Below are 10,053 nucleotides of genomic sequence, written 5' to 3' on the forward strand. Positions count from 1 at the left end.
TTTTTGTATTTTTAATAGAGATGGGGTTTCACCATGTTAGCCAGGATGGTCTCGATCTCCTGACCTCGTGATCCGCCTGCCTCAACCTCCCAAAGTGCTGGGATTACAGGCGTGAGCCACCGCGCCCAGCCATACTGTTTTTTCTTGCCTCTTTGGACAGGTCCATTTCCACCCCCAGGATCTACTCACAATGATGTTCCTCTGCTGCTGAGTGGCTTTTAGAACTTTTACAGACTGCAGAGTCATCAAGGCTCACACCCTAAATGCCTGCTGAAAGGCAGATCCTGTGGAGAATATAGCCCCTGCCTGCAAGGAGGCTAGGTTCTAGTAGTAGAGTTAAGATGTATATATAAGTGGCAATCATGGAAACTTGAATCTGTAGTCTAATCTTAAACTAATCATAAAGGAATGAGAGACTTCAAATCAAATCATGGGGATGAAGAGGGAAGCCTTGCCAAGTTCTCTGCTCCAATTATAAGTATGCTCTAGAATTTCTGGTGAAGATTTTTCGTTGCATGCCTCTTGAAACTCTTGGGCCCTGCCTGTAATCCTATACCAGAGAACCTTCTTGTCCTTGAAATCCAGTCCCCAGAAAGTGAATCCAGGACTCAGAGAACAATGCCAAGACTGACCCTGTGAATCCCAGATGCTAATCTGTCCATACCAAGTGAAAAAAAATTAGGATAAGGGAGTGAGATTTTGATAAAACTCATTCCACTTAAATAGTGCTGTTTACATTGAAAATAAATATTTTATCATCCTTGCTTGGTGTTAAGAAGTCCTTTTATGAAGTTATGTCAGTGGTAGGTGGTTGGGTGGTTGGTCATTATGATTGTTACTTCAGTGTTCCTTCTTGGCAAGGTCAAAGTTGATCATCTTCATTTTATTTTGTTTTTTAAAATATTTTTGAGATGGAGTCTCCCTCTGTCACCCAGGCTGGAGTGCAATGGTGCAATCTCGGCTCACTGCAACCTCTGCCTCCTGGGTTTAAGCAAATTCTCCTGCCTTAGCCTCCCGAGTAGCTGGCATTACAGGCATCTGCCACCGCGCCCAGCTACAAAGTTGATCATCTTCAAATTGCCTAAGTCTAGCAACTAATGCTTTCAGGCTTTGTCAACATAGCTGGTGTCTTCATGGAGCTTATCTTCTGTTTTTATTTTTTACCCTCTGGGAAGAAGTCAAGTCAGTAATACTCTGCTCATTTTATGGTTGAGCAAACAGACTTGGAACCATGTGTTCTACATTTTCTATTAATGTAATACAGGCTTTTCCTGGCATTGATTAAAAATCTGCTCTCCAGATACTTCTGTACACAGTAATTAGATCCATAGAGTTATTCTACATGAAGTCACCAACTCACATGTTTCTCACACCTTGCAAATGCAGAGCTAAGTCCTTTCACGTAGTGGTGGGCATGAAGGGAGGCATCATTATCTAAATGTTGTGGTTTTCATTAGTAGTGGTAAGTTGTTTTAAGTGAAAAGTAGAGATGTCTATTTTCCTGGCAAAAACTTCTAACATCTTTAGAATATCTTGCCTTGAAGGGACAGTTCACACATCAGGTTTTGATTCTCATTCAGTTATTTTCCATTCTGAGAGGAGCCAAGTATTGTCCTGAAAGGTCAATATTCTGTTTTCATGATTAATTGAACAATCGTGCTTCATGGCTATTTTTCTGTTGAATACAGTTTTCTCTTAAATACAGATTTTTTTTTCTTGTATCTTAAGTGGTTGCCTGGTGATTCAGAAGACTTAGCCCCAGAGTTGGCCATTTGTCCACTTCTTATTGCCCTAATTCAGCTGCAGGGGCTCCAGCTGAGCCATACCTTAGTATATCTATGAAGAAAAAAATGTGTGAATCTTAAGTGTAAAAAAGGAATTCAGGAACAATTGAACCCTTTAGCAGCTTCTCCCCAGAGGTCCTAATGAATTTTTATATTATTAATGCTTAGGTTTTGGAGTCCACAGGACTGCCTTTGAATCTTGTCTTTCTTGAATAGAAACTACGTGATTCAGGGTAAGTTGTTTAACCTCTTCATTTGCAGAAGAAAACAGCTAATATTGATTAGCAGTGGATGAGGACATGGTCTGTGTTAAAAGCCTGGCATGAATGCTGTCAATTCTCACAATGCCATGAGGTAATGTGGGAGACACTGTTTAGATTCATTCTAACAATATTCATTCTTCTCTCCCTTTATGACAGAACCACAGTTTTGTGTGAGTAAAATGTGTCTCCTACATACTTCCAGCTTGGGTGGCTGTGTATGATAGTACTGGCTATGGAGACATAAGCAGAAATCTGCAGGGGTTCTGCCTTGGCTTTCCCAATCAGAAGAGGGCTCCTGGAGCCTGGTAAGCAATTCTGCTCCTCTTGCTGCCCTAAACACTGACATGATGCCCAAGATGCATCTGCTATCTTGTGTTCCCAAAGAAAGGGCAGAAGGAATCACAGATATCATCCCTGACATTGTTGAAATGCTAAACCAACATTTACAGTCACTGTTCTCCAGACTTTTGATTATGTAAGAAGAATAAACTCTCATTTGTCTACACCACTATTGTTACAGGAAAGGGGTCCTAATCCAGAGCCTAAGAGAGGGTTCTTGGATCTCATGCAAGAAAGAATTCAGGGCACGTCCATAAAGTGAAAGCAAGTTTATTAAGAAAGTAAAGGAATAAAAGAATGGCTACTCCATAGAGAGAGCAGCCCCGAGTGCTGCTGGTTGCTCAGTTTTATGCTTATTTCTTGATTATATGCTAAACAAGGGGTGGGCTATTCATGCCTCCCCTTTTTAGACAATATAGGGTAACTTTCTGGTGTTGCAATGGCATTTTTAAACTGTCGTGGCGCTGGTGGGAGTGTAGCAGTGGGGTCGACCAGAGGTCACTCTCTGGTCCCTGTTTTAGGTGGGTTTTGGCCAGCTTCTTTACTGTGACTGTTTTATCAGCAAGATCTTTATGACCTGTATCTTGTGCTGACCCCCGTCTCATCCTGTGACTTAGAATGCCTTAACCATCTGGGAATGCAGCCCAGTAGGACTCAGCCTCATTTTACCCAGCTCCTGTTCAAGACGGTTCACACGCGTTTGACACTTTGGCCAGGTATTCGTTTACTTGTAGTTGAACACATACCTAGCTGCTACCGGAATTACCCATCTCCAGATGAAGAAAATGAGGCCCAAAGATTTTAAATAATTTGTCTGATTGACATAGCAGGTCAGTGGTGGAATTGGATGTCAGCCCCACAAGGCTGGCTTCAGATCCTGCATTATTAACCACATCCCTTGTGGTGTTTGGTAGGATGCAATAAAATTACTTCTATGAAGCACTTCAGCATTAGCGTGGTATCTGGAATGTGGTACATGCTTATGAAAATGTTGGGCCGGGCGCGGTGGCTCAAGCCTGTAATCCCAGCACTTTGGGAGGCCGAGACGGGTGGATCACGAGGTCAGGAGATCGAGACCATCCTGGCTAACACGGTGAAACCCTGTCTCTACTAAAAATACAAAAGACTAGCTGGGCGAGGTGGCGGGCGCCTGTAGTCCCAGCTACTCCGGAGGCTGAGGCAGGAGAATGGCGTAAACCCGGGAGGCGGAGCTTGCATCCCGGGCGACAGAGCAAGACTCCGTCTCAAAAAAAAAAAAAAAAAAAAAAAAAAAAAAGAAAATGTTAAGACCTTTCCCACAGTCACAGCTTTGTGTTAGTGCTTAACAATGCGTTTCCCATGGGAAACAATGAGAATCAAACCAGAGCTGTCCATGCTTAAACAATCAAGCTTAATGGCTATAGTGGGTGCTCAGTATGTTTGCTGAGTGAGTAAATGAGTAATTCTCTTAAATGAAGAAAATTTTCTAAGCATCACCCTTAGGAGGTTACTGTATGCATCTTTTATGAGGATGCTAAAATGTTGTTACATATTAGCATAGATCAGAAGTTCGGTGTGTGAACCCTGAATATCTGAGATAGGTCTCAATTAATTTAGAAAGTTTATTTTGCTAAGGTTGAGGACGTGCACCCATGACACAGCCTCAGGAGGTCCTGGTGCACAGCCTCAGGAGGTCCTGACGACATGTGCCCAGTTTTATACATTTTAGGGATACATGAGACATCAATCAACATATTGAGATGGAAATTGGTTCGGTCTGGAAAGGCGGGACAACTCAAGCAAAGGCAGGAGAACTCGAAGCTAAGTGGGGAAGAGGCTTCCAGGTCATAGGTTGAGAAGAGACAAATGGTTGCATTCTTTTGAGTTTCTGAGTAGCCTCTCCAAGGGAGGCAATCTGATATGCCTTTATCTCAGTGAGCAGAGGGGTGACTTTGAATAGAATGGGAGGCAGTTTTGCCCTCAGCAGTTCCCAGCTTGATCTTAGCTTAGTGATTTGGGGCGCCAAGATTTGTTTTCCTTTCACAGGTGAAAGCTCTGGAAGCTAGAGTAACTCAGGTTCAAATCCAGCTCCACCACTGACTAAAGAACTGTGTGACATTGGACGAATAGCTTACCTCTCAGTGCCCATTTCTTTACCTGTGAGATGGAGAAAATCATCTGAATTGCCTCATAGCAGTATTGTTAGAATTAATTTAAATAATACATTCAAAAATATTAAAAGGGCCTGGCAAAGCACTCAATAAATGTTAGCTATTATAACAATAATTATTAATTGTTTTCTCTCTTTTTTTTTTTTTTGAGACAGAGTCTTGCTCTGTGGCCCAGGATGGAGTGCAGTGGCACAATCTTGGCTCACTGCAGCCTCCGCCTCCCGGGTTCAAGCAATTCTCTGCCTCAGCCTCCCGAGTAGCTGAGATTACAGGTGCCTGCCACCACACCCAGCTAATTTTTTCTTTGTATTTTTTGTAGAGATGGGGTTTCACCATCTTGGCCAGGCTGGTCTTGAACTCCTGACCTTGTGATCCGCCCACCTCGGCCTCCCAAAGTGCTAGGATTACAGGCATGAGCCACCGCACCCAGCCAATTATTAATTGTTTTTGCGGATTCGTATGGATACTACCAAAAGTGGTTCCACTGAATGAAGACAAGTTGAAAATAAGATCCTCATGTGATAGGCGCAGTAATTCAAATGTGAATTTATGATACCTCACCCATATTCAAATATAGCGGGGTCAAAATAAAAACTCAGGTATCTCAGCTTGGTGTTAGTACCTACATGCTTGCTTCCCATTATAAAATATAAATTCACTTTGAGTCTTGGTGGTTGCCCTTTTTTTTTTTTTGGTAGAGACAGGGTCTAACTATGTTGCCCAGGTTTGTCTGAAATCCCTGGGCTCAAACAATCCACCCACCTAGGCCTCCAAAGTGCTGGGATTACAGGCATGAGTCACTACACCAGGCCGGTGGTTGCCTTTTAAAACCAAAAAGAAAAAAAATGTATACTCTTACCTTGACAAATTGTAACATGTCTCTCCCATCTGGTTTCCTCTCCCCATTCTGTTTTTATATTTGCATATAAATTTATTTATTTGAGAGGAGTCAAGTCATCTTGATCAGGAAGAAATAATGTCACTCTGCCTTACTGGCAATTATTATTACAACTTAAAAATGACACAACAAAAACTAGCAATTGTATTGTTAACTTATGGAACTCAATTTTTAAGAAGGGACTAAGACCTCTAGAAAGGTGTAAAGAAATCTACAGACCCATTCTCCAGTGAAACAACCATGCTGGTAAACATTATACAAACACAACAATTTAAAGTCCCTGAAAACTGTCCTAAGAACATACAGCAAATGAGGCAATATTTATTCAACAAAATCTACTAAATATGTAAAGCAGCAAGAGTCAGTGACATTTGAACCATGACCTGCTCTCTCCCTTCCTCTCCTACCAGCTGAGTTTGATGGAAGCTCCACTCCAGGCAAATGTGGCCAAAAAAGACACTATATCACTTGATTGGTTCCCAGTCAAGAGATACAGTATCTCACAAGGAGGGACAGGCCAAGAGCATTTTTAATCTCCTCTAACTTCAGTTGACACAGGTTCACCATCTCCTGAGAAGTAAAGCCAAGAGAGTGGGGGCTCCCTTCCTCAATCCGTCCCCAACTCATAGCTCAGGGGCTATTTCCTCCACCCCATCCAGGACTCTGCTCATGACCTTGAATTTGACAATAATATCACAACAAAATCACAAGAAGCCAAAAAAAAAAAAAAAAAAAATGAACTGGACTTGATCAAAATTTAAAACTTGTATGCTTCAAAAGATACTTCAAGAAAATGAAAAAACAACCTACAAAATGGGAGAAAAGTTTTGCAAACGGGATATATCTAAAATATGTAAAGAACTCTTACAACTACATAATAAAAAAGACAAATAACCTGATTATAAAATGGGCAAAGTATGTGAATAGGCATTTTCCCAAAGGAAATATACAAATGGCCAATAAGCACAGGAAAAGATGCTCAATATCATTAACCATCAGGAAATACAAACCACAGTCATAATGAGATAGCTCTTCACACCCACTAGGATGACTAAAATTAAAAAAGACAGACAATAACGTGCAGACAAGGACGAGGAGAAATTGGAAACCTCATCCACTACTGGTGGAAATGTAAAACAGGGCAGCCACTTTGGAAAAGCTTGTCAGTTCATCAAAAGATTAAACATAGGCTGGGCGCGATGGCTCACGCCTGCAATCCCAGCGCTTTGGGAGGCTGAGATGGGCAGATTGCTTGACCCCAGGATTTCAAGACCAGCCTGGGCAACATGGCAAAACCCCGTCTCTACAAAAAATACAAAAATTAGCCGGGCATGGGGCCACGCGCCTGTGGTCCCACCTATTTGGGACACTGAAGTAGGAGAACCATCTGAGCCCAGGAAGTTGAGGCTGCAGTGTGCTGCGATCGCGCCACCAGTCTCCAAGCCTGAGCAACAGAGCAAGACTCTGTCTCAAAAAAAAAAAAAAAGAAAAACAAGATTAAACATAACCCAGCGGTTACAATCCTCAGTAATATATCCAAGAGAAGTGAAAAATCTATCACTCTATGACTTGTATGAAAATGTTCATAACACCTTTATTTATAATGACCCAAACAAAAGTGGATACAACCCAAATGTCTATCAACTTATGAATGGATAAATAAAATATGGCATATAAATACGGTGGAATATTATTTAGCAAGGAAAAGAAAATCCTGATGCATGCTACAACATGGATACACCTTGAAAACATCATGCTAAATGAAAGAGGCCAGTTACAAAGGACCTCACATTGTGCAATTTCATTTAAATTAAATGCCCAGGAGAGGCAAATCTATGAAGAGAGAAAGTTGATTAGTAGTTGCCTAGGGATGGCTGGAGTGTCGGGGAAGAAGATGAGGGTTCCCTGCTAATGGGTGCAGGGTTTTTGGTTTGTTTGGTTTTTTTTTTTTTTTTTGGTGTAATGAAACTTCAAAACTGTGATAGTTGCACAACTTTTTGAATATATATACTAAGAACCATTGAATTTTACACTTTAATTGGGTGCATTGTATGTTATATGAATATATCTCAGCCAGGCATAGTGCCTCACATCTGTAATCTCAGCACTTTGGGAGGCTGAGGTGGGAGGATTACTTGAGCCTAGGAGTTCGAGACCAGGCTGGGCAACACAGTGAGACCTCATGTCTACAAAAAATTCTAAAATTAGCTGAGTATGGTGGCATGTGCCTGTAGTCCCAGTTACTCCAGAGGCTGAGGTGGGAGGATTGCTTGAGCCCAGGAATCTGAGGCAGCAGTGAGCTATGATTGCACCACTGCACTCCAGCCTGGGCAACAAAACGAGACTCATTGTCAAAAAATAAAATAATAATGAATATATCTCAATAAAGATTATTAAAAGGGGGCATTGCTAAGAGATACATGGCTGTCAGATGGCAGAGACAATTATGGGGAAGAGCTAGGGAAGCCTTCGTCAAGAAGTGGGATTATAAACTAGAAAAGGAAGAAGTCTGGTAATCTAGAGAGTGACAGGATTTTGCTAGAGAAGCAACAGGACTGGGAATTTCACAAGTATCCAAAGAGAGTTGAGTGATGGGGGAGGACAATGAAAATGTTAAGGATTTGAGGAAATGCAAAATATTCCCATACAGTGTTTGCCAATGTTCACCTGCTTGCAATGATTTTAATTGCTTGTTTTCCTCTTTGCAAATTGGAAAATGTCATATTTGATTTAATATCTGCTCGCGTCCCCGAAGACAAACATTTTTTTGACACTGAAATGCAGCCAGTTGGAATCAATGGTCACTCAGGGTCTGTGATTGCACCAGAGCTTGGTTTTCTCCTCAAGGAGAACAACTGCTGGAAATGTACTGACCTCAAACCATTTCATGCAAAAATGAACCAGATTTAGAAAAATCTTTTGATGCAATATTACAGAATTTCACAACCATAAATTAAGATTCATTTGCCAGAATATGCTCTTATAATTTGAACTTTCTTGAGAGTTACTTAAAATTAATGACATTGGTCTGCTATTTTAGGGTAGTTTTGACTTGGCACCCTTTCAGCCATTCCATTTTTGAGAAATTTACTCTAGTCAACTGGATGGTGATGCTTTCATTTGTCATCACTTTAGTTTTGTAGTTTCCTCTTCCAAGGGGACTTGATTTGTTTGCTATATTCCAAAGGAAACAGAAGAGTAATTTAACCCTCTACCACGAGGTGGTGATAAAAGGTTGTAGGTGCATATTTGTAGCACTAGATTTAATACAATCATTTTTATTCACCCAGCAGGGAGGTAAGTACTGGAGACATGAGGGTTAAAGGCAGGACAAGGATAGTCCGTTGTCCTTAAGGAAATTGTGATCTAAAGGGACAGGCACTCCTAGAAACAGGTCATTTCAATACAGTATGGTAAGTATTATGTTAGAAAGGTGCTGGACACTCTAACCAAGAGAAGGGCATCAAGCAGGCAATGGTGGACAGAGATAGTGGGAAAAAAAGATTTGTCAGGGAGAGCTTTTCAGAGGAGATAACCCAGACTTTGAAATTATGTGTCTGAGGCAGAGATAGACACACATTCTCTCTTTTTCACATCAGATATTAATCTTTATTAAGTGGTAAATAATATTTTTGAACAATTTTAAAGAAAATAGTGACAATGTTTTAAAGGGACAGTGATACAAATTTTAGTTGGGAATTTCAAATGCAACAAAAACCAACTGAAGGCCAGGAATGGTGGTTTACATAATCCCAGCAATTTGGGAGGCCAAGGTGGGAGGATTGTTTAAGCCCAGGTTGCGAGGCCAACCTGGGCAACGTAGTAAGACCCCATCTCTACAAAACATTTAAAAATTAATCAGGTGTGGTGGTGCATGCCTGTGGGCCCAGCTGCTCAGGAGGCTGAGGTGGAAAGATCGCTTGAGCCTGAGAGGTCACCACTGCACTCCAGCCTAGGTGACAGAGTAAGGCCCCATGTCAAAAGAAAGAAAGAGAGAGAGAGAGAGAAGAAAAGAAAAAGAAAGAAAGAGAGAGAGAGGAGAAAAGAAAAAGAAAGAAAGAGAGAGAGAGGAAGGAAGAAAGGAAGGAAGGAAGGAAGGGAGGGAGGGAGGGAGAGAGGGAGGGAGGAAGGGAAAGAAAGAAATAGAGAAAGAGAGGAAAGAAGAAAAGGAAGGAAGGAAAGAAAGAAAAAGAAAGGAAGGAAGGAAGGAAAAAAGAGAAAGAAAGAAAATCCAACTTAAGCAAAAAATAAAACAGAATTTACTGGATCTCATACCTGAGACATCAGGCTTCAGGCACACTTGGATCCAAGAATTTATAACATAACATTGTTATTTCTCCACTCTATGGATCTGTTTGTCTTTGTGTGTTAGCCTCATTCTCTTCTATTGCAGATACAACATATTTCATGAAGCTGAGGTGAGATGAATGTCAGTGGTCCTGGATTCATGAATTCCCAGCTTAGCAACCCCGAGACAAAAAGGTTTGATCTTTCATCCTTTATATGGAAATCTTACAGGCAGATCTGTGTGGCTGTGTCTGCCCTTTCCAGGCTTTGCCTGGGTCGTGTGGTCATCTCTGGATTGATCAATGGGTCGAGAGGATAGGATATGATAACTC

Source organism: Colobus angolensis, unplaced genomic scaffold (assembly GCF_000951035.1).
Source record: "Colobus angolensis palliatus isolate OR3802 unplaced genomic scaffold, Cang.pa_1.0 Scaffold198, whole genome shotgun sequence".
Taxonomy (NCBI): domain Eukaryota; kingdom Metazoa; phylum Chordata; class Mammalia; order Primates; family Cercopithecidae; genus Colobus; species Colobus angolensis.